We start from the raw sequence: 22293 nt of genomic DNA, 5'->3' as shown, positions 1-22293 counted from the left end.
GCTCCAGGCACTTAAGAAATAAACACCTGTGTGCTCATCAGCATGCCACTGAGACAATGAGGAGAGAGTTCAGCGGCCACACGTGACCGGAAAAACACAAAACAGATTTCACAAAGTCACTACACAACCAACAACACAAACAACCAATAACAAGAAAAACAAACTGTGGAGGGGCTCGAAGTCTGATTTCCAGAACTGCCATGTTATTTAAAGGCCTTGGTTTTCCATACTGCTGGCGCCAGGGGAGAATAATGAGCCACACGATGAACAAGAAAACACATGAGTAACACAGGATGAGAAGCAGTCAACACAGCTGTCTCTCAGAAACACAAGATGAGGACTTTAAATCGGCTGTTTTAACTGTTTTAAAAGCTGAAGACAATCTAAAGAACTTAAAGGCAGTACCCAAATGATAGTCCGCCGCGTGGAAACTACCAATAGACACAATCCCAGTGATGTGGTACGGTGGGTTAAGCTACTGTTCACAATGTCAGCACTCAGTTCGAGTCCCTGCTGCTCCCTCCAAATGAGCCTGAGAAAGAAGCACATGATGGCCCTCTTGGGCCACTGCCACCCACCGGGGAGACCAGGATGGAGTCCCTGGCTCCTGGCTTCCGCCTTGCCCAGCCCCGGCTGTTGTAGCCATTAGGGAGTGAACAATCTGTGTGTGTGTGTGTGTGTGTGTCCTTCTCGCTCTGTCTCTCTCTGCCTTTCAAATAAATCTTTTAAAAAAAATTTGCTCAAGAGCAGATTTCAACTGGCAGAAGAAAGAAAGAACATGCTTGAAAATGGGCCAGCTATTCAGTCTGACTCACAGAAAAATAAAAGAAAAAATAATGAACAGAGCATACAGAACCAACACACATGTAACAGGGATTCCTAACGCAGAGAACAACAAGAAAGGGTGAGCAAGAATGGTTGAAGAAATAATGGCTGAAACCTTCCCAAAGTTGCTAAAAGACCTTCATCAATCCTCACATCCAAGAACATTCAAGTAGAATAAACTTGAAGGAATTCTCACATAGATCATCATAATCAAGCCATCAAAAGACAAAGAGAGAACACCGAACGCATTGACGGAAGTGACTTATGTTCAAGGTTAACTTCACCAGAAGCCATAGCATCCAGAAGGAAATAGGATGATAACATAATCAGAGTCTTCATCAAGAACAACAACAAAAGCTTGTCAACCAAAAACCCTATGTTCAGCAAAACAGGCCTTCAAATGAAGGAGAAATTAAGACATCAAGATAAGAATTTGTCATTCGCAGTCTTGCGCTGAAAGATATGCTAACAAGAGCTCTCCAGCTGCAACGAAAGGACACCAAAGAGTAGCTCGCATCCACGTGATGACATAAAAAGCAGCAGCAAAGGTTACTATGCAGATAAATACGAAAGACAGGATGAGCGTGTGCACCCAGTTCTTCAGGGTGCACGCACTGTGGCCAAGCGCACCCCAGGGTACACGTCCCGGCGCTGAGCAGCTGCAGTGTGCAAAAAGTCTTCAGCCGGTTGCCGAGGAATGAGCTGGATGCCACTGTGGGGGCTCTGAGAGTCCTGAATCCTTACCAGGTTGGTCAGGGTATCCACGTGCAAATTCTTTGAGGTTATCCTCATTGATCCAATCTGTAAAGTGTTCAGAAGAAATTCTGGCATCCAGTGGGTCACCAAACCAGTTCACAAGCACAAGGAAATGAGTGGGCTGACATATGCAGGACTTCATGCCTTGGAAAGGGGCCGAGGTCTACCACACCGATGATGGCTCTCGTTATACAGCCTGGAGAAGGCACAAAACTCTCCAGCAACATGGTTAACACTCATGCAAGCACTGTTTGCAAAATTCACACCTAATAAACAATTTAGGAAGTCGTTTCTGCTTAAAGGTGTTATTTGCAGATAATTTCATGAATGTTTTTTCACATTATGAATGTTGAAAGTGCAATAATGTTTGAAGACTAACTGATGGAACACTTCATCTCTAAAAAACTTTTTTGTCTTTATCTTACTAAGAAGGCATATGTCAGTGTTTAAAACTTGCAATGTGGTATAATAGACATAAAATACATTCTTTAAAAGAAGGGTGCTGAGAAAAATGATTGCTAGAGTTAAAGATCACTTTATACTGAGAAAATGTCACTCCACTAAGAAGATGCAATACAGAGCCTGTGCTATGGCATCGTGAGCTAAGCCTCCACCTGCAGCACCAGCATCCCATATGGGCGTGGGTTCAAGTCCCGGCTGCTCCACTTCTGATCCAGCTCTCTGCTGTGGCCTGAGAAGGCAGTAGAAGATGGCCCAAGTGCTTGGGTCCTTGCATCCACATGGGAGACCTGGAAGAAGCTCCTGGCTCCTAGCTCCTGGCTTCAGATCAGCTCAGCTCAGCTCCAGCCATTGCAGCCATTTGTGAAGTGAACCAACTCTGTCTCTCCCTCTCTTTGTGACTCTACTTCTCAAATAAATAAATAAAATATTTTTTAAAAGGAGATACAATACCTATAAACATAGGTACATGTAAAAACAGGTCCCTAAAACAAATAAAGCAAAAACTGATGAAAAGAATAGATAAGAAGGAAGAAATAGACAAGTCAATAATTACAGTTGCGACTTCAAACTCCACTTTCAAAAATGTACAAAGCAACTAGATGGAAGACAAACACGGAGACAGAGGACTTGAACAGCACCACAAACTGACCAAACCTAACAGATATTTGTAGAATATTCCAGAATACACATTTCTGTCAGCTGCACATGGAACAATCTCAAAAATAGAGTGTTGCAGGCCATAAGACTTGATACGCTTAAATTGATTGAAGCCATATAAAGTATGTTCTCCAATCACAATAAAATGAAATGAAAAATAAGTAACAGGAATAACTTTAGCAAATCCAAAAATATGGAGGATTTAAACAGCACATTTCTAGAAAATCAATAGGTCAAAAAAGAAAGCCCAAGAGAACCTGAAAACTATTCTGAGATGAATGAAAACAAAATCATAAGCTTTGTTGTCACCCTGAGCTGCCTACCTTCAGCTACGATCCACCCCACCGTCCTCTTTGACATCAGCATTGGCAACGAGCCCTTGGGTCATATCTCCTTGAAGCTAGTCTCAGACAAAATTCCAAAGACAGCAGAAAACTTCTGTGCTCTGAGCCCTGGAGAGGAAGGATTTGGTTATAATGGTCCCTGCTTCCACAGGGGTATTCCAGGGATTGTGTGCCAGGCTGGTGACTCTGCACACCATAATGACACTGGGGACAAGTCCACCTATGAAGAGACATTTGATGATGATAGCTTCGTCTTAAAGCATGTAGGTCCTCACATCTCACTCATGGCAAATGCTGTACCCAACACAAATGGTTTCCAGTTTTTCATTGGCACTGCCAAGACCGAATGATTGGACAGCAAACATATGGTGACCTTCAGCAGAGTGAAAGAGGGCATCAGTATTGTAGAAGCCATGGAGCACTTTGGATTGAGAATGGCAAGACCAGCGAGGAGAGGACCACTGCTGACTGTGGAGGACTCTAACACACACCTGACTTCTGCTTTATCTTATCAGGAGAGCACCCCTCCATCCTACCTGCCTATGGTGGCTATAATCGGACTCTCCTTGTAGTTCCTTGGTTTGTTCTGTTTACTCCCTTCCAAGTCTAGGGTTGCAGAGTGAAAGTTATGATTAGGAAATAAAAACTAAACAAAAAAAACTCCACAAAGTCATAACATACCTTCAGGACACAAATAAAGCAATGACTGGGAAATTTATAGTTGTAGCTGCCTATATTAAAAAAGAAGACAGACAGAGCTGGGGCATTAGGTTAAGCCACCGCTTGCAAAGCTGGTATCCCATAGTTGAGCAATAGTTCAAAGTTCCTGCTGCTCAGCTTCCCATCCAGCTCCCTGCTAATGTGCTGGGAAGAGAGTGATGATGCACTTGGGCCCCTGTGACCCATGGTGGAGGCCAAAATGGAGTTCTTGGCTCCTGACTTCAGCCTGGCCCAGCCCTGGCTGTTGTGGCCATTCAGAGAGTGAACCAGCAAATGGAAGACCTCTTTCTCCTGCTCGCTCTGTCACTCTGCCTTCAACTAAAACAAAGTAAGAAAGACTTCAAATCAACAGCTACCTTCTACCTTAAGAGATTGGGAAAAGAACAGACTCAACCTGCAGCAGGAGGAGGAAGGAAGTATGAAATAAATGAAATGGAGAGTAGACCAACAATCGATAAAAATCAACGAAACCAAACGGTGGCCTTTGAAAAGAGCAATACAGTGGACAAATATTTTTTTAAATGAACAAGAAACTAGACAAGAAAAAAGAAGATTCAAATGGCTAAAATTTGGAATGTAATAGGAGACATTACTATTGAGCTTACAAATAAACAGAATTATAGGGGAAAAAAACACACAATTGTATGCCAAGAATTAGACAATTTACATAAAATGGACATAGATAGATAAAAATAGACATAGAAAAATAAAATACTCAAACTCAAGAAAAAATAGAAAATCGGAATAGGCTCATAAGAAATACAGAAATTGAATTAAAAAGCAAAGAAACCTTCCACAAAAAAAGAGAAAACTTAGCACTGTAAGAAAAAAACTTACCTGATGGCTTCACTGATGAATTCTATCCAAAGTTTAAAGATTTAACAGCAATACTTCACAAATTCTTTCAAGAAATAGAAAAGAGGAAACATTTCCAACATAACTTTATACAAAAACTAACGACATCATAAGAAAAGAAAATTATCAGTACCTCTTATGTATAGAGATGCAAACTTCTCAACAGTAGAGTAGAGAGCCAAACCCAACAATGTATAAAACGGTGTGTACATTAGAACCAAATAAGATTTATTCCAGGAATACATGCATGTTTAACATAAAAAACAATCAATGGAATGCACCATATTACAGGATAAACAACAAAGCCACATGGTCATCTCAAAAGACACAGAAAGAAAACATTTGGCAAAATCAACAATCTTTCATGTAAAAACTCTCAGTAAACTAATAATAGGAAGAAACTTTCTCAACTTGATAAATAATATCTACAAAAAAGATAGTGTCAACTTTAATGTGGAAAGACAAGCTTTTCCTGTTTGATGAGGGATAAGACAAGGATTCCACCCTCTCCAATCCATTCAACGTTTTATTAGTAGGCTAGGCAAGAAAAACAAAGGTATTCAGATTGGAAAGAAACTAGAATTATCACTATTGACAGATGACATGATTTTGTGTACAGAAAATCCTAAGAAATTCACACATATACAAAAACAACAACCTGTTAAAGCAATAAACAACTCAACACGGTTGCAGGATACAAGATCAATATAAAAAATCACTTATATTTTTATACACTATAATGAAATTTGAGATTTTTTTTTTTTTTTTTTGACAGCCAGAGTGGACAGTGAGAGAGAGAGACAGAGAGAAAGGTCTTCCTTTGCCGTTGGTTCACCCTCCAATGGCCGCCGCGGCCGGCACACCACGCTGATCCGAAGGCAGGAGCCAGGTGCTTCTCCTGGTCTCCCATGGGGTGCAGGGCCCAAGGACCTGGGCCATCCTCCACTGCACTCCCAGGCCACAGCAGAGAGCTGGCCTGGAAGAGGGGCAACCGGGATAGAATCCGGCGCCCCGACCGGGACTAGAACCCGGTGTGCTGGCGCCGCAAGGCGGAGGATTAGCCTAGTGAGCCGCAGTGCCGGCCTGAAATTTGAGAATTAGATTAAAAGTAATTCTATTGGCCAGCGCTGCGGCTCACTAGGCTAATCCTCCGCCTTGCGGCGCCGGCACCCCAGGTTCTAGTCCCGGTTCGGGCGCCAGATTCTGTCCCGGTTGCTCCTCTTCCAGTCCAGCTCTCTGCTGTGGCCCGGGAGTGCAGTGGAGGATGGCCCAGGTCCTTGGGCCCTGCACCCGCATGGGAGACCAGGAGGAAGCACCTGGCTCCTGGCTTCAGATCAGTGCAGCACGCCAACCATAGTGGCCATTTGGGGAGTGAACCAACGGAAAAAGGAGGACTTTTCTCTCTGTCTCTCTCTCTCTCACTAACTCTGCCTGTCAAAAAAAAATTCTATTTATAATAACATCAAAAGAACAAAATACTTAAGAGTAAATTTAACAAAAGAAGTGTAAGATTTGTACAGTGAAAATTATAAAAATTATAGAAAGGAATTGAAGGTCTAAATAGATGGAAAGATATCACATATTTGTGGATTGAAAGACAGCATCGTTAAGACGGCAGCACTTGTCAGATTGACCTACAGATCTATAGATTCAATTCAATTCCTATTAAAATTCCAGCTTCTTTCGTTGCAGATACTGATAAGCTGATGTGAAAATGCACATGGAAATGAAGAATAGAGTTGGACCGTTCTCCCCTTTTGGTTTTAAAACCTACTACAAGCAACAGAAAACAAAACCGTGTGGAACTGGCATGAGGATAGACAGATGAATCAATGGAACAGAACTGAGAATCCCTCACACTCATTCTCAATTGGTTTTTAACTAGAGTGCCAACAACTCAACAAAGAGAATAATCCTTTCACTAAGTTGTGCTGAACCAATGTAAATGAATGAAACTGGACCCCTACCTCATTCCATATATGAAAATGAACTGAAAATGAATCAAAGACCTAAATGCAAGAACTAAAACTAACTCTTACAAGAAAACATGTGGGTAAGTCTCTGCGCCTTTAAATTAGCACTGACTTCTAAGATATGACATCAAAAACACAAGTAACAAAAGTAAAAAATATATAAACATGACTGCATTGATTAAAATATTGTTGTTGTTCAAAGGGCATCACAAAACTAGTGAGAAGAAAAACAACAAAATAGAGGAAGGATATTTGCAAACCACATATCTGATAAGGTACTTATACTACAATATACAAAAATTCTTACAACTCAATAATAAAAAGATAAAAATGTCAGAATACCAAGATATACAAATGTCCAATAAACACATGAAAAGATACTCAACTAGTTATTAGTGGGATGCAAATCAAAACCACAATGAGGAGCCAGTATTGTGGTGCAAGCATCCCATATGGGCACCAATTCCAGTCCCAGCTGCTCTACTTGCAATCTGTTTCCTTGCTAATTTTCCTGGGAAAACAGTAGAAGATTGCCCCAGTAGTTAGGCCCCTGCTACCCACATAGGCGACTCAGATGGGGCTCCTGGTTCCTGGCTTCAGCTTGACCAAGCCCCAACCATTGTGCCATTTGGGGAGTGAACCAGCAGATGTAATATCTCTGTCTCCCTCTCTCTAGAAACTCTGCCTTCCAAATAAATGAAATAAATGTTAAAAAAAAAAACCCACAATGAGATAAAACTTTATACCCACTAAGGTGGCTAGAAACAAAAAGATAACAAGTGTTGGCAAGAATGTGGGGAAACTGGAACCTGTATATCTATATTGTGTCAATGTAAACTGGTGTTGCCACTTTTCAAAACAGTCTGGAAGTTCCTTAAAATAAGAGTTACCATGTGACTCAACAATCTCTCTGCCAAGCCTATACTCAAAAGAAATGAAATCAGTACCTAGCAGAGATGTGTGCTCTCCCGTGTTTGCTGTGTCCGTTACTCACTAGAGCCAAAATACGGAAACAACCTAGTGTCTATAAACAGATGAATGGGTAATGACATTGTTTAGATAGATGATAGATATAGATAGATAGATAGATAGATAGATAGATAGATAGATAGTTATTATAGATAGATGGATGATAGCCGGCGCCATGGCTTAACAGGCTAATCCTCCACCTTGCGGTGCCGGCACACCGGGTTCTAGTCCCGGTTGGGGCGCCGGATTCTATCCTGGTTGCCCCTCTTCCAGGCCAGTTCTCTGCTATGGCCCGGGAGTGCAGTGGAGGACGGCCCAAGTCCTTGGGCCCTGCACCTGCATGAGAGACCAGGAGAAGCACCTGGCTCCTGGCTTCGGATCAGCGAGATGCGCTGGCTGCAGCGGCCATTGGAGGGTGAACCAGTGGCAAAAAGGAAGACCTTTCTCTCTGTCTCTCTCTCTCTCTCTCACTATCCACTCTGTCAAAAAAAAAGAAAAGAAAAAAGAAAAAATAGATGGATGATAGATGGATAGACAATTGATGTAGATAGATAGAGATAGATATTATAGATAGATGGATGATAGAGAGAGGGATAGACAATTGATGTAGAGATAGATAGATAGATAGATAGATAGATAGATAGATAGATAGACAGACAGACATTAATCTTCCTTGACAAGGAAAATGATCCTGCCACATGCAACAATGTCAATGAGCCTGGAGGACCTTTACTGAGTGAACTAAGCCAGATGCAAGCAGGGTGAGGCCTGCACAGCATGGGGTATGTGCAGAATACTAAGGCATTTCTTGTGGGGCTTTCAGAAAATCCTTGTGAAAGCACTGACCTCAGACAGGCAGGCTTGAGTTCTTTCTCTTCGCAGCTTCTGGGCTCTCACTTTGGGTCTGACAAGGATGACATCTTCTTGGTATCAACACCTCTCACAGAGCAAACCTCCTGAGCCTCCAGTCCAAGTGAAGGACAGCAGGTCCTGGTATGCACAGTGCCTAGCACTGGGCAATGTTAGTGAGCGGCTCTGGCTGGTTTATGTATGGACTTCCCCAGACTTTTTCATTACTTTAATGAGTGTTCTCCTTCTCCTTATTAAAAAAAAAACTTCCCTATAAAACAGTATGCACATTACAGCAGCCACACCTTTGACTGCCCCGCACCATCGAGGTTGCCCAAGCACACGCAGTGACAGTGGCACCATGACAAAATCCCCTAGCCCACATTTCTCGGGAGGGGTCCCCATCAGCAAGCCATGCAGCTGCACACAAAGGTTCCTAGCAGCATTGTTCCTAGTGCTAACAAATAAAGATGCCCCAACGCCCACCCCTGCCGTGTGCACAAGTACAGTGCAATTCGCCCACAAGTGGAATAGTATTCAGCATTGAAAAAGCAATGAAGTGCTGAAACCTGTGACAACAGGGAGGAATCTTGAAAGCATTATGTTAGTAAAAGAAACCTGTCATAAAAGACCACATACATGCAGAGACAGGAAGTAGATTCGTGCTAGCCTAGGACTGGGGAAGAGGGGAAAATCAGAAGTAACTGCTGAAAGATATGGGATTGGATTTGTTTCTTGAACAAGTGACAAGAAAGCCAATTGTGGTGATAGCTTCACAACTTTTACAGATGAAGTAAAAACCATTGACTAGGGGCCGGTGTTGTGGGGTAGCAGGTAAAGCTGCCGCCTGCAGTGCCGGCATCCCATATAGGGGCATCGGTTCTAGTCCTGGCTGCTCCACTTCCGATCCAGCTCTCTGCTATGGCCTGGGAAAGCAATAGAAGATGGCCCAAGTCCTTGGGCCCCTGTACCCATGTGGGAGACCTGGAAGAAGCTCTGGCTTCTGGCTTCAGATCGGCACAGCCCCAGCTGTTGTGGCTAATTGGGAAGTGAACCAGCGAATGGAAGACCTCTCTCTCTCTCTCTCTGCCTCTCCTTCTCTCTCTGTGTAAAATAAATAAATTTTTCAAGTAAAATAAATAAATCTTTTTTAAAAAGCTGTTAGAATTGATAAAACAATTCAGTGAAGTTACAGGTTACAAAATAAACACAAAAAGGTAGCTTTTTTTGTTTGTTAATGATGAACTCACAGAAAGAGAAATAAAGAAAGAAATCTCATTCAAAATAGCCACAAAATAGCAAATATTTAGGAATAAAGTTAACCAAAGAAGCAAAAGATCTCCACAATCAAAATTGTCAAACATTGATGAAAGAAATCATCAAAGACACAAAAAAATGGAAAGATATTCCTTGCTCATGGATCAGAAGAATCAACAGAATGCCTATACTACCTAATCCAATCCACAGACTCAGTGCAATCCCTATTACAATACCAATGGCATTCTTTACAGAACTAGAGAAAGCAATCCTACGATTCTTATGGAATCACAAAAGACCCAGAATAGCCAAAGTGATCCTGAACAAGAAAAATCAAGCTGGAGGCATCAAAATACCTGACTTCAAAGCATACTATAGAGCTATAGTAAGTAAAACGGCATGGAACTGGCATAAAAACTGATACACAGATCAATGGAACAGACTAGAGAGCCCAGAAATTAATCCACATGCATGCAGCCAACTGATTGTTGACAAAAGTGCCTACAGCATACAGTGGAGTAAGGATAATCTCTTCAACAAATGGTGCTGGCAAAACTAGATTTATATATGTAGAAGAACGAAATTAGATCCAACCCCTCACCATATACAAAAACCAACTCAAGATGAATCAAAGACCTCAATTCAAGACTGAGACTATGAAGTTTCTGGAAGGAACCATAGGGGAAACACTCCAAGACATTGGTGTAGGGGACAACTTGTTGGATAAGACCCCAAAGCACAGGCAACAAAAGCAAAACTGAAAAAAAAAAAAAAAAAAGCGACTATATCAAACTCCGAAGAATTTTACAGCAAAGGAATCAACAGAGTGAAGATACATCCAACAGAATGGGAAAAAATATTTGCACACCCCTATCTGACAAAAGTTTTATATCCTAAATATATCACCAACTTAAAACACTCAACAGCAAAAAAAAAAAAAAAAAAATCCAGCTGAGAAATGGGCAAAGTGCTTCAATAGACAGTTCCCAAAAGAAATACAAATGACCAACAAATATATGAAAAAATGCTCAGGATCACTAGCCATCAGGGAAATGCAAATCAAAACCACGGTGAGATAGCACCTCACCCCTGTCAGAACGGCTAAATGTGGACAAAGGGAAACTCTCACCCGTTGTTGGTGGAAACGTGAATTAGCACAGCCATGGAGGAAAACAGTGTGGGGATTTCTTTAAAAACCAGAAATAGACTTGCCAATTGATCCAGCAATCCCACAGCTGGGGGTGCACCCAACAGACTTGAACACATGAATCAAAGAGACACCTGCACCACCGTGTTCACAGCAGCACTGTCACAATAGCCCGAATTTGGGATCAACCAAGGTGTCCATCACCAGATGGATGGATGAAGCACATACAGTGCACATGCACAATGGAATATTATCCGGCTATCAAAAAGAATGAAATTCTATCATTTGCAGCAAAATGGACACACCTGGAGGACATCATATTGAGGGAAATAAGCCAGACCCAGAAAGACAGACACCACGTGTTCTCCCTTATATGTGGGAGCTAAATTTTAAAAACAAGCAAAAGGAGGAGGAGGAGGAGGGCCGACACTGTGGTGCAGCTGGTTAATGCTCTGGCCTGCAGTGCCGGCATCCCATATGGGAGCCAGTTTGAGACCTGGCTGCTCCACTTCCTGTCCAGCTCTCTGCTATGGCCTGGGAAAGCAGTGGAAGATGGCCCAAGTCCTTGGGCCCCTGCACCCACACGGGAGACCTGGAGGAAGCTCCTGGCTCCTGGCTTCAGATCGGCACAGCTCTGGCTGTTGCAGACAATTGGGGAGTGAACCATCAGATGGAAGACCTCTCTCTCTCTCTCTGCCTCTCCTCTCTCTGTGTAACTCTGACTTTGAAATAAATAAATCTTGAAGAAGAAGAAGGAGGAGGAGGAGGAGGAGGGAGAAAGAATTGTCTTGTGTATCAGTATTGCTACAAACATAGTTTTGTAAAACTTTGTTTCATGCCTTTGTGAAACTAATGGTTAAAAATGTTATACTACTATAGTAGTTCCAATGATCTATGATTACTTTCAAACGTACTGTGTGTAAGGCCACCACAAAACACACCAAGCACCGGAGTAAGGGAAAGAGTTTATTGGGGGAAAACCCAGCAGACCAGAGGGAAGGGGCGAAGAAGGAGAAAGAGAGAGTAAGAGAGAGAGAAGAGGAAAGGAGAGAGAGGAAAAGACAGAGAGAGAACGAGCAAGCGAGAGAGCCACGTGTTTAGGAACAGGGCCTTTTAAAACTTCACAGTGGGGACAGGCAGGGAAGTAGGAGCAGCAAATCCCATTAGGATGGGGGTGGGGCTGACTTCTGTGGCTGGGCCTTGTGGCCACCTGGCTTCCAGCAATGGCGGCGGGGGCTAGAGCCTAAGATGGTGTCAGGGTGTAGATCGCGCCATAGATCAGACTGTGCCATTTTCCTAACACTGTGTATGGGTGAATGGTCATTTTCCCATTCAATTGTTGTTTGTAGCCATTGTCTCTACCCCACTAAACTAGGGTCTTTTGCTTTTTACTTGTTAAACTTCTTATTCGGTAAAGTATTATGCTTTCTACTGTAATATAAATTTAGATTATTATCTCAAAAACTAAAAAAGACAGGGAGAAGAGAGGAGGGTAGGAGGGAGAGAATGGGAGGGAGGGACAGAGGGAGGAAGAGAATATCATTATATTCTTAGAATCATATCAACAAAGCACACTGAATCGTTAAAAACTAATGAAAATGAAAATTTTAAAAATCTCGTATTGCCTTTCACTTTCTTCTCTGCCAAGTATTACATCAGAGGAGGACAGAATTGAGAATCTGAAAATGATCGCATCCGTGGTCCAGTTTTGCCGTCTGTGTGCCACGGAGTCGCTTCTATTTGCAAACGAGATGCAGTCACAAAGAAACAGTAGTCTAAGTTCCCGGAAGCGTCCTAGTCCACGCGGGAGAGCCGCAGGTGCCCGTGAGCAGGCTAGCGCTCCACCGCTGTCCTGGATGAGTTCTTGGTTTTCTGCGTGAGGGCAGGAGTCCACAAGGTCAGTGAGTTCAGCTCGGTCCGGTGAGCCTCACCGCTCTTTGCTGTGACAATCAGCAGCTGAGAAACGCACTGCACTTCGGGATTTTCCTCGGCAGTTGCTTTTTAACCAAGGATTTTGCACGGCTATTATTCTGTCCTCTTCAGGGTGGGGGTGGGGAGAGAGAACAAAAGAAACAATGGATTAATGGTATCTTGTAATCAGTAGGAATCTATCGTTTGAGGGTTTATCATTTTGTTGATGGAAAAAAATCGCTTGTGCAGTGATACTGTAATCAAGATGATTAGCAACGGGGCAGGAATTTCCAGCCCCCTGGCTTGTTTTAAGCTTAGGGACAGAGATTAAAGTCTGCATAGCCACATCTTTGATTCTGATCTGACTCATCTGAGTGTCTTCTCTCTAACTGCTTGATCTTGGCCATCTATCCTGCACTGCTTCCGTTACCGTCTGGAGCACAGCTAATAACCTCCTGGGAACTGTGACTCTGGTCACCTAATTTTTCCAGGAGGGGTACCAGGGTTGTAGGCAATAAATGAGGCGGCTGAAGATCATGGTGGCCCCTGGTGACTTCGTTCTGCCCCCGCCCTACCCCTGACCATGGCCAACGGATCCAAGGAGGAAAATGCCAGACTCAGTGTGGGTCCCAGTTCAAGGGCAGCACAGAGTGAAGAACGTTCTACAGAACTCCCCACCAGCACACACGCCTCGAACCTACCAAGGTCATCAAAACACAAGGCAAGCCAGGGAAACTCACCGGAGAGAAGCCCAAGGAGAGGGGCCGCCAAATGTAATTCAGTGGCCTGGATGAGCTCCTTGGACAGAAAAGAGACATTAAGTAAAAACCAGGAAGCAGCATCGTGGCACACCAGGTTCTGCTACCATGTGACACAGGCATCCCGTGTCAGAGTGCTAGCTGGAGTCCCGGCTGCTCCACTTCCAATCCAGCTCCTTACTAATGCACCTGGGAAAGCAGCAGAAGATGGCCCAAGTGCTTGGGCCCCTGCCACCCACATGAGAGACCTGGAGTTAGTTCCAAGCCAAGAATTGACCATTGTAGCCATCTGGGAAGTGAACTGGTGGATGAAAGATATCTCTCTCTCTCTCTCTCTTAATTCTGCCTTTCAAATAAACAAATAATTCTTTTTTTAAAGGTAAAAGCTGGGGCTGGCGCTGTGGCGTATCAGGTTAAGCCGCTGCCTGCAGTGCCAGCATCCTATATGGGTGCCGGTTCGAGACCCAGCTGCTCCACTTCTGATCCAGCTCTCTGCTATGGCCTGGGAAAGCAGTAGAAGATGGCCCAAGTCCTTGGGCCCCTGCACCCATGTGGGAGGACCTGAAAGAAGCTTCAGGCTCCTGGCTTCGGATCGGCACATGGAGCAGCACCTGTTTCAGCCTTGGCTCTTCTCTTCTCCCAGCGTGAGTATCTACAGAAAGAGCCCCCACACCCATGGCAGACATGGCCAAAGGTTCACAATAATCGCCCCCTGAGGGACAATGCAAAGGAGGAGATGCTGTTGGTGTCTCAGCCAGATCCCTTGATCAGCAGGTGCACCTGTCTCCAGCTGCCACACATGCTGACTGCTAGGGACTCCAGTCACCCTCATCTCCAGAGAGCTGCCCTAACCTAAGGCAGGCTCCAAACAACAACTGATGAACAAATGGTACAAATGGTACAAAAGCCCAGCCCTCTGGCCTCGAGGCGGGACCAGGTCTGAGGTGTGATTCAAATCCAAAGCTCCCCGTGGGATAATGTTGGAGCTAGACTGTAGCTGAGAGCACCTCTTCACGGAGCTCCTTCCCTGCCCTCTCTGGTTTCCCTAACTCAACTTCCTCCAAAGAGTCCTCCTTTGATAAACCCAGCATATCTAAGTCCCTGACTCAGGTTCTGCTTTAGGGACCCCTACCCACGACACACACTGCAGAACCCTTCTGAACACCGTGGCCCGTCAGCCGCTACCACTCACACAGAGCCGACCTGTGAGGTGAAGCCTGTTGGACACCACTGCTGGGTATAAAACTAGCAAACATCTGTACTGGATAGAACACTAACAAATGGGCGAAATTATACCAGCACAGATGTGCTTCACTATCATGTCTGCTTTCATTTACGGTGCAAAAAAAAAAAAAAAAAAAATCCATTTGAATTCAGGCCAGCATGTGGCACAGTGAGCAGCAGGTTAAAGCCCCAGTCTGCAACACCAGCATCCTATATGGTGGGAGTTCAAGACCTGGCTGCTTCACTTCCGATCCAGCTCTCTGCTGTGGCCTGGGAAAGCAGTAGAAGATGGCCCAAGTCCTTGGGCCCCTGCACCTGTGTGGGAGACCCAGAAGAAGCTCCTGGCTTCAGATCAGCTCAGCTCCAGCCATTGCAGTCATCTGGGGGAGAGAACCATCAGATAGAAGACCTCTCTCTTTCTCTGGCTCTACCTCTCTCTGTAACTCTGACTTTCAATAAATAAAATAAATCTTTAAAAAAAAAAAAAAAGTACATGCCAAGGGCATTTTCCTAAGAAGCACATCTTTTCGTGGCTTCAAAGAAACACACAGGCATTTTGATTGGTGGGTTATTCCCAGTCATGTGTCCTGGGCCCCAGACTTCTGTTTCGTCTTGGTACCATGGAAGGGAAGGTGGTAACTGAGGCGACAGGCGTCCGGTATCTCTCAGGCTGCAGGTGTGCGGTGGTCCTTAGGGATCATGCTGGAGCGATGGGCCCCCATGCTGGGGGGACACGCAGGGATACCAATGCCATCACGCAAGGGTGCACTGGAGGCCAGCAGAGCCGAGGCTGATGGATCACCCAGCTGACCAATTAGGGCCTGCTGTGAGCCCCCAGTCCGGGTGTTGAGATCCCCTGCCAATGTGGGGGTGTGAGAGGTGGAGCCTTCGGCAGGTGATGCGGTGGCGAGGATGGGGCCCTTGGGAATGGGATGTGAGCCCTTATAAGGAGCTAAAGAGGCCAGAGCTGGTCTCTCCCACACGGCACGAAGGCAGCACGGTGAGGGGAGAGGAGACCAGACAGCAAGTCTGCCGGGCTCTGGGGCTCAGACTTCCGGGCCCCAGCACTGTGAGACATAAATGCTCATTGTTCAAAGTTGCCCAGTTTAGGGCCAATGCTGTAAGGTTACCACTTGTGGCACCAGCATCCCATAGGGGCGCCAGCTTGAGCCCCAGCTGCTCCACTTCCAATTCAGCTCCCTGCTAATGGCCTGGGAAAGCAGCAGAAGACGGCCAAGTGCTTGGGCCCCTGCACCCACAAAGGAGGCCTGGAAGAAGTTCCTGGCTCCTGGCCTCCAATTGTCCCAGTTCTGGCTTTTGCAGCCATTTGGGAAGTAAGCCAGTGGATGGAAGATCTCTTTCTCTCTCTCTCTCTCTCTCTCTCTCTCTCTCTCTCTCTGTCTCCCTCTCTCTGATTTTCAAATAAATATTTAAATCAAAAAGTCAACCAATCAATGTTAGGGTCATATTTGGCTTTTTAGAGAGGCTATGGTGATTTTATGTTAGTATGTTCTCAAAGTCCACTTCTAAATGGCACTCACCTACTCCTAACTCTCCAACGTAATTCCGTTGCTCTGAAAATGAAACATAATTGATTTCAAGTAAATCATTCGGGGTGGTTACTATGCAAATAGAACTTCAAGTTCAAAGCAAACACTCCAGTGTCTGAGACTTGCTGGATTTGAAGAAGCAAGTTGTTAGCAATGCTGGAGAAGATGAGAGGCCAGCACTCATGGTGACAGCAAGGGAAGACGGTGAGCCAGGACGCTGGGCAGTGTCCCGGGCACAGTCACAGGCAGCCTCGCTCCCCCAGATCGTTATGTGACAGGGGCTGGGTAAGATCACACATGCCACCAGGGGCAGCCATCTTGAGCCTGCATGAGAACATTCCATGACATTCGCACAGCGACAAAGTGGCCTCATGATGTAGTTCTCAGAATCCGTCCCTGTGTCACCCCTCACCGAGTCTTGAGAATTTCTGAAGACTCAGAGCCTGCTTCTCCAGGCTCATCACCTGTCTACCAAACCAGACCTCTGGAGCAGAGTTGGGAGAAACATCAGAGCAGGAACTGGGGCTTCTCGGGCAGGGTGTCTGGCGCTCTCTCCTCCCCAGCAGGTGCAGGAAGACTCACGCGCAACCCTTGGCAACTCAGAGGCTTCCCAGGGGAAACCTCGCCATGGCTCCAAGCAATTCTGTGGGTTGGTCCTGGACAGTTAATTCAGCTCTTAACAGACAGACTCTTCACAGCAGCAAGAAGCAGCCTGAGACGGGCTGAGCTCCCTGGGGCAAGGCACAGTCCCCCACTGGGCGAGGGAGGCCCACGCCTGCGCAGTGACGTTTCAGAGAGAAAAAGCAGCCCCACATTCAACGCTCACCTTCTTGTATGGCCTGGAACAGGCAGTCTTACGTATGAAAGCATGCAAATGCTTTCCCATGGGACGTCTATAATGATTTCATTTGGACGGCCAGGAAAAAAAAAAAAGTCATAGCCCTCGGGTCTATCTTTAAAAAGAAAGATGCTTTTCACCTCTGTGCCCCAGCAAAGCAAGACCTGTGCTCGTGTGGGAAATCCGCTCCGTGCCCAGAAACTCTGCTCCTAAATGCACCCTCTTGCCGGTCTCCCTGCACGTGGCCTGCATTCAGCCAGCGAGAGCAGGACGGGGCCCACGCTGGGCTTACGGGGAGGGAAGTCACCAGCCCTGCCCTCCAGAGAGTCGCAGCGTGGTAGGCCATGCTGAAAGGACAGGGACAGCAAAGACCCAACCGAGGAGGACCCGTTCAACCCGGGAGTGTGAAGACACGGCTTACAGGGAAGGAGGGAGCTGAGTGCTAACGAAGGCGTGGACCATTTGCTTGTTTTCCTGTCTCCGCAGATCAGGGTATAATGGCGGAACAAAGACGAGGAGCTAGAAACTGACCCACAGAAACACAAGCAACTGACTTTAACCAAGGCACACAAGCAATGCAGAGGACAAAGGGGGGCTTCACACAATCAGACACCTGTAGGCAAAAATAAAGCAAACCAGCCTCAACCTGCCTTTGTACCCGAAACCATTCAGAACAGATCACCAACTGAGATGGGAAACATCAACCTTTCCACTTTTCCGACGGAAGCAGAGGAGGAGGGCTAGCGCTGTGGTGCAGCGGCTTAGGCGCCAGTGTCAGTCCCAGCTGCTCTGCTTCTGATCCAGCTCCTCACTGAAGCACCTGGGAAAGCCGCAGAGGCCGGCTCAAGGGGTTGAGTCCTCACCACCCACACGGGAGACCAGGACTGAGTTCCTACCCCCGGCCTCAGCCTGGCCCTGTCACGGCTGTTGTGGGCATTTGGAAAGTGAACCAGCAGATGGAGGATCTTTGTCTGTCTGTCTTTGTCCCTCTCTCTGTCTCTTTACCTTCAAATGAGTTAAATAAATAAATAAATAAATAAAACAAAAAAGATAAAATGACTATGAGATGCCACCATGTACATAAAATTAAAGCCTTAAAAAGTGGTTGATAAGAATCCCCTAGAGGTCAGCGCCTCAGCTCACTTGGCTAATCCTCCACCTGCGGTGCCGGCACCCCAGGTTCTAGTCCCAGTTGGGGCGAAGGGTACTAGTCCCGGTTGCTCCTCTTCCAATCCAGCTCTCTGCTGTGGCCTGGGGAAGGCAGTGCAAGATGGCCCAAGTGCTTGGGCCTTGCACCCGCATGGGAGACCAGGAGGAAGCACCTGGCTCCTGGCTTCAGATCCAGCCATAGCGGCCATTTGAGGGGTGAACCAACGGAAGAAAGACCTTTCTCTCTGTCTCTCTCTCTCACTGTCTGGCAAAAAAAAAAAAAAAAAATCCCCTAGAAAAGTCTTCTAAGTTAAACGGAAACTTCTCAGATGGCCCAGCAATCCTTCTGTTAGGAATGTAAGGAGAAGCCGAAGCCTCTGTCCACTCAAACATGAGTATGCAAATTTCACTGGAAGCGCTGTGCATTCAAAGTCAGCAGCCAGAAAAGCGCCCCAGGTCCACCACGTGGTGAGCGGCTGAACTGCAGCTTGTTCACTCACAGCGTCGCCCTGAGTGATGAAAAGGAACCAACCAGCTACCAACCGGCGCGATAACACAGATGATCACAAAGCATTGTGCTAAGGGGAGAGAAGGCGGGCGTGAACCGCCTCGGGCTGCGTGGCTCCCATCACGTAATATCCTCAGCAGGAAAACCACAGTGGCAGAGGAGGAAACGGGGACGAGGAGGAGAGCGGCAGCAAAAGAACAGGAGGCATTCCCGGGCAGAGAGAAGTGCACGGTATCACAACGGTAAGGGTGGTATTATTATTATTATTGTTATTATTGTTATTATTATTATTTGAAACGCAGAGTTACAGAGCGGTAGAGACAAAGAGACAGGTCTTCCATCCGCTGGTTCACTCCCCAAATGGCTGCAATGGCCGGAGCTGGGCCAATCCAAAGCCAGGAGCCAGGAGCTTCTTCTGGGTCTCCCGTGCGGGTGTAGGGACCCAAGCTCTTGGGCCATCTTCTACTGCTTTCCCAGGCCACAGCACAGAGCTGGATCAGAAGTGGAGCAGCCGGGTCTCGAACCAGCATCCATACGGGATGCACGCACTGCAGGTGGTGGCTTTACCTGCTACACCACAGCGCCGGCCCCCAGAATAAACTTAAGTTGATCAGCTGATCATGGAACCAGAGGTGAAGGCTGACACCTTTAATTTCACGACCCTATCAAATGCGTAGGTGACCCCTTACTGCATCACGGTAGGGTCCTACTATAAAACAGGAAGCCACTGAGCCCGCACTCTGACTGTGGTCGCCCCACCTACTGATGGGAGGTGGCCTCATTCATGACAGTGGGAGACCGAAAGTCTGTGTTGATGTGTTTGGTCTACACAGGCAGGGGACAGAGGACAGAAGCCGTCTCTGCTGGCTCTTCTGAAAGCCACAGCAGCTGGGTCCTCCCGTGGGAAGAGGGGCCTTTTACGTCTCCTGGGCACCCCACGGGTGGTGTGAAGGGCTCACGTCCTGACTCTGCATCGAAGAGGAATATTTGGGGGGAAGCGCCGTCAAAGAGGGAGGCTCTGGGCACAGAAGGGGAGCTGCAGCCAGGGATGAAGGCAGGGAAGAATTCCTGGTGACTCGCAAACCAAAAGCCCTCCGAAGGCAGGACGAGTGCGGCTCTGGTGCCCGCGCGGGAACACCTGCTCTGTCGTCCCAGAGCTTCCGTGGGCTCCTCGCACCGGAGCGCCCCCAGCGGGCGACTCTGCAGCGCGGACGGTCAGTGTCCCTTCCCGGTTCCTCATCCTTCCTCCACTAGCCCAACCCCCAGGCAGCTCTCTGCCCCTGCTCCTGTCTGTGTCCCAGTGTTTCCACAACGTTCCCGCCCCTGCGCAATCTGTAAAGAACAGAGGTCCGTGTCTTGGCGCAGTGAGCTAAGCCTCTGCCTGCCACGCCAGTGTCCCGCGTCACAGCGCCGGTTCGAGTCCCGGTTGCTCCCGCTTCTGATCCAGTTTGGAAAGCAGTGGTCCGTGGCTCAAGAGTTTGGGCCCCCACACACCTGGGAGAGACCAGAATGGAGTTCCAGACTCCTGGCTTTGGTCATTTGGGAAGTGAACCAATGAAAATCTCTCTCGCTCTCGCTCTCCTCTCGCTCTCTGCCTTTCAAATTAAAATGAAGAAGAAAGGTTTAATTTCCTTACCACTCCAGAAGTCCAAGAGCATGGTGCCAGCTTCTGCTTCCCTCTGGTGAGGATCACATGGCGGATGGCATCCCAGGGCTGTCATGTGTCTGTGTGTGCATATGTGTTCATGATTGTGCACCCATGTGTGTGTGCATGTGTGTGTGTAGGAGGTCCTGTGGTGAGACAGGAAGGCAGGATACAGCAGGGATCACTCTTTGTGGTACAACCCATTCTCATAGACACTCGCTCAGTGGGCTCAATCCACTCCCAGAGCAATGACTCCTGACCTAATTACCTCCCGCTGGGCCCCACCTTGTAGAAGTTCCACCGACATCGCGGCGGCTCCACCCTGGAAACCCTTGGGGGACAAACTTCCAGAACACAGCAGCCACCCCAGGTTCATTTGCTGGGATGAGCGCCTGAGCCAGCGTAGCTCAGCTCCCCATCCCACACTCGTCTTTGGGGTTCAGCCCCACCAGGGTCGGGGCCACAGCACTGCCTTTGTCCCCTCCCACCGCCCACAGCTGTGAGATTCTGGGGCTTGCACTAGGAAACCGTCACTGCGCCCCAGCCTCCTTCCTGTTTCTGTACCTCAGTTGGGTTAAGATCCGGGCAGAGGGGACAGAGCGTGAGCCATTGAGCCCCTCACACCCCAACAGGAGGTTCTGAGTGGGGAGGAAAGGCCCGGCCATCAGCCCAGCCAGTGTCCTGGGAGGAGCCCCCAGAGAAACAGCTGGGGCCGGGGTGGGGGGGTCTCCCTTCTCCAAGTGCTTCTGTCCGACTTTTCCGACTCCTTTGCCTGTCGCCAGCGTCCTGGAAGATCCTTTCTCTGGCTTCTCTCTGTACTTGGCAGTGACCCGGAGCTGTGCAAGCAGCCCCCGGCAGAGACTACTGGAGATGTGGCTGGGGAGGCAGGAAACCACCGAGGGGGAGCCGTCCCCCTGAAGCAGGTGTAGCTGTGGTGTGGAAAGGCAGAATACTTTTTTTCCCAGAAAAAAAAAAAAAAAAAAAAAAAAGAGTTGCTTTTGACCACAATGAGCTGGTCGATCATGGATGACGCCTGGCTCTAGCCCAAACCAAAATGATGGGAAATACTCCGTTCCAAACACGCACAAAAATCTTCCCCATCGCTCTGGCCAAGGCCAATTACTTACTCCACACACTGGCACCCTGCCCTTAACCCGTGTGAGGCTTGGAGTCACGGATCACTGTGTCCAGTGTGCTTTGGTCCTTCATCCCATCCTATAGAGGAGAAAACTGACCCCTCAAACGCTGACATCTCTTACCCTCTTGGAAGGCACAACCCCGACCAGATCCCCAAACTCCAGAACCCCAGTTCTGCTCAGGACTTGTTTCACAGCTCCAGGCACCTGGAGGGGGATGAATTCCCTGATGGCACAGGGGAGGAGCGCAGTGGTTTGCAGAGAGCACCAACATTTAAGAGGTGACCGTGTTCCTGGCACCAGGCTAGGGACGTTGCTACAGTGGGAACTGTCTTCCCAACAAATTAGAGGTGTTGTTATGAATTGTGAGCCCCAAAACAATTCATCAGCTCTCATACCTCAAAATGATTGTATCTGGAGATACAGGCTTTGGAAAGATAATCAAGGGGACCCGTGCTGTGGTGCAGCTAGCTAAGCTGCTGCTTGCAATGCCAGCATCCATATTGGGCTGCTGGTTCCATTCTCGGCTGCTCCACTTCCAATCCAGCTCCCTGCCAATGCACCTAGGAAAGCAGCAGAGGATGGCCCAGGTGCTTGGGCCCCTGCCACCTTCATGGGACCTGGATGGAGACACAGGATCCTGGTCTCAGTCTTACCCAAACCTGGCTATTATGACCATTTGGGGATCTCTGCTTCCCTCTCTCTTCTCTCTCTCTCTCTCAAATAAATAAAATAAATTTTTTAAAAATAAATAATGGAT

General features: G+C 47.1%; 1 pseudogene; it reads left to right on the top strand.

Moving 5' to 3' along the window:
• The first annotated feature begins 2974 nt into the window (after nucleotides 1–2974).
• Nucleotides 2975–3528, top strand: LOC133746709 (peptidyl-prolyl cis-trans isomerase A-like; annotated as a pseudogene).
• Nucleotides 3529–22293: the final 18765 nt, after the last annotated feature.

This window comes from Lepus europaeus, chromosome 2 (assembly GCF_033115175.1).
Source record: "Lepus europaeus isolate LE1 chromosome 2, mLepTim1.pri, whole genome shotgun sequence".
Taxonomy (NCBI): domain Eukaryota; kingdom Metazoa; phylum Chordata; class Mammalia; order Lagomorpha; family Leporidae; genus Lepus; species Lepus europaeus.
The sequence above is the reverse complement of the archived record's forward strand: the minus strand, read 5'-3'. Positions and strand labels throughout refer to the sequence as shown.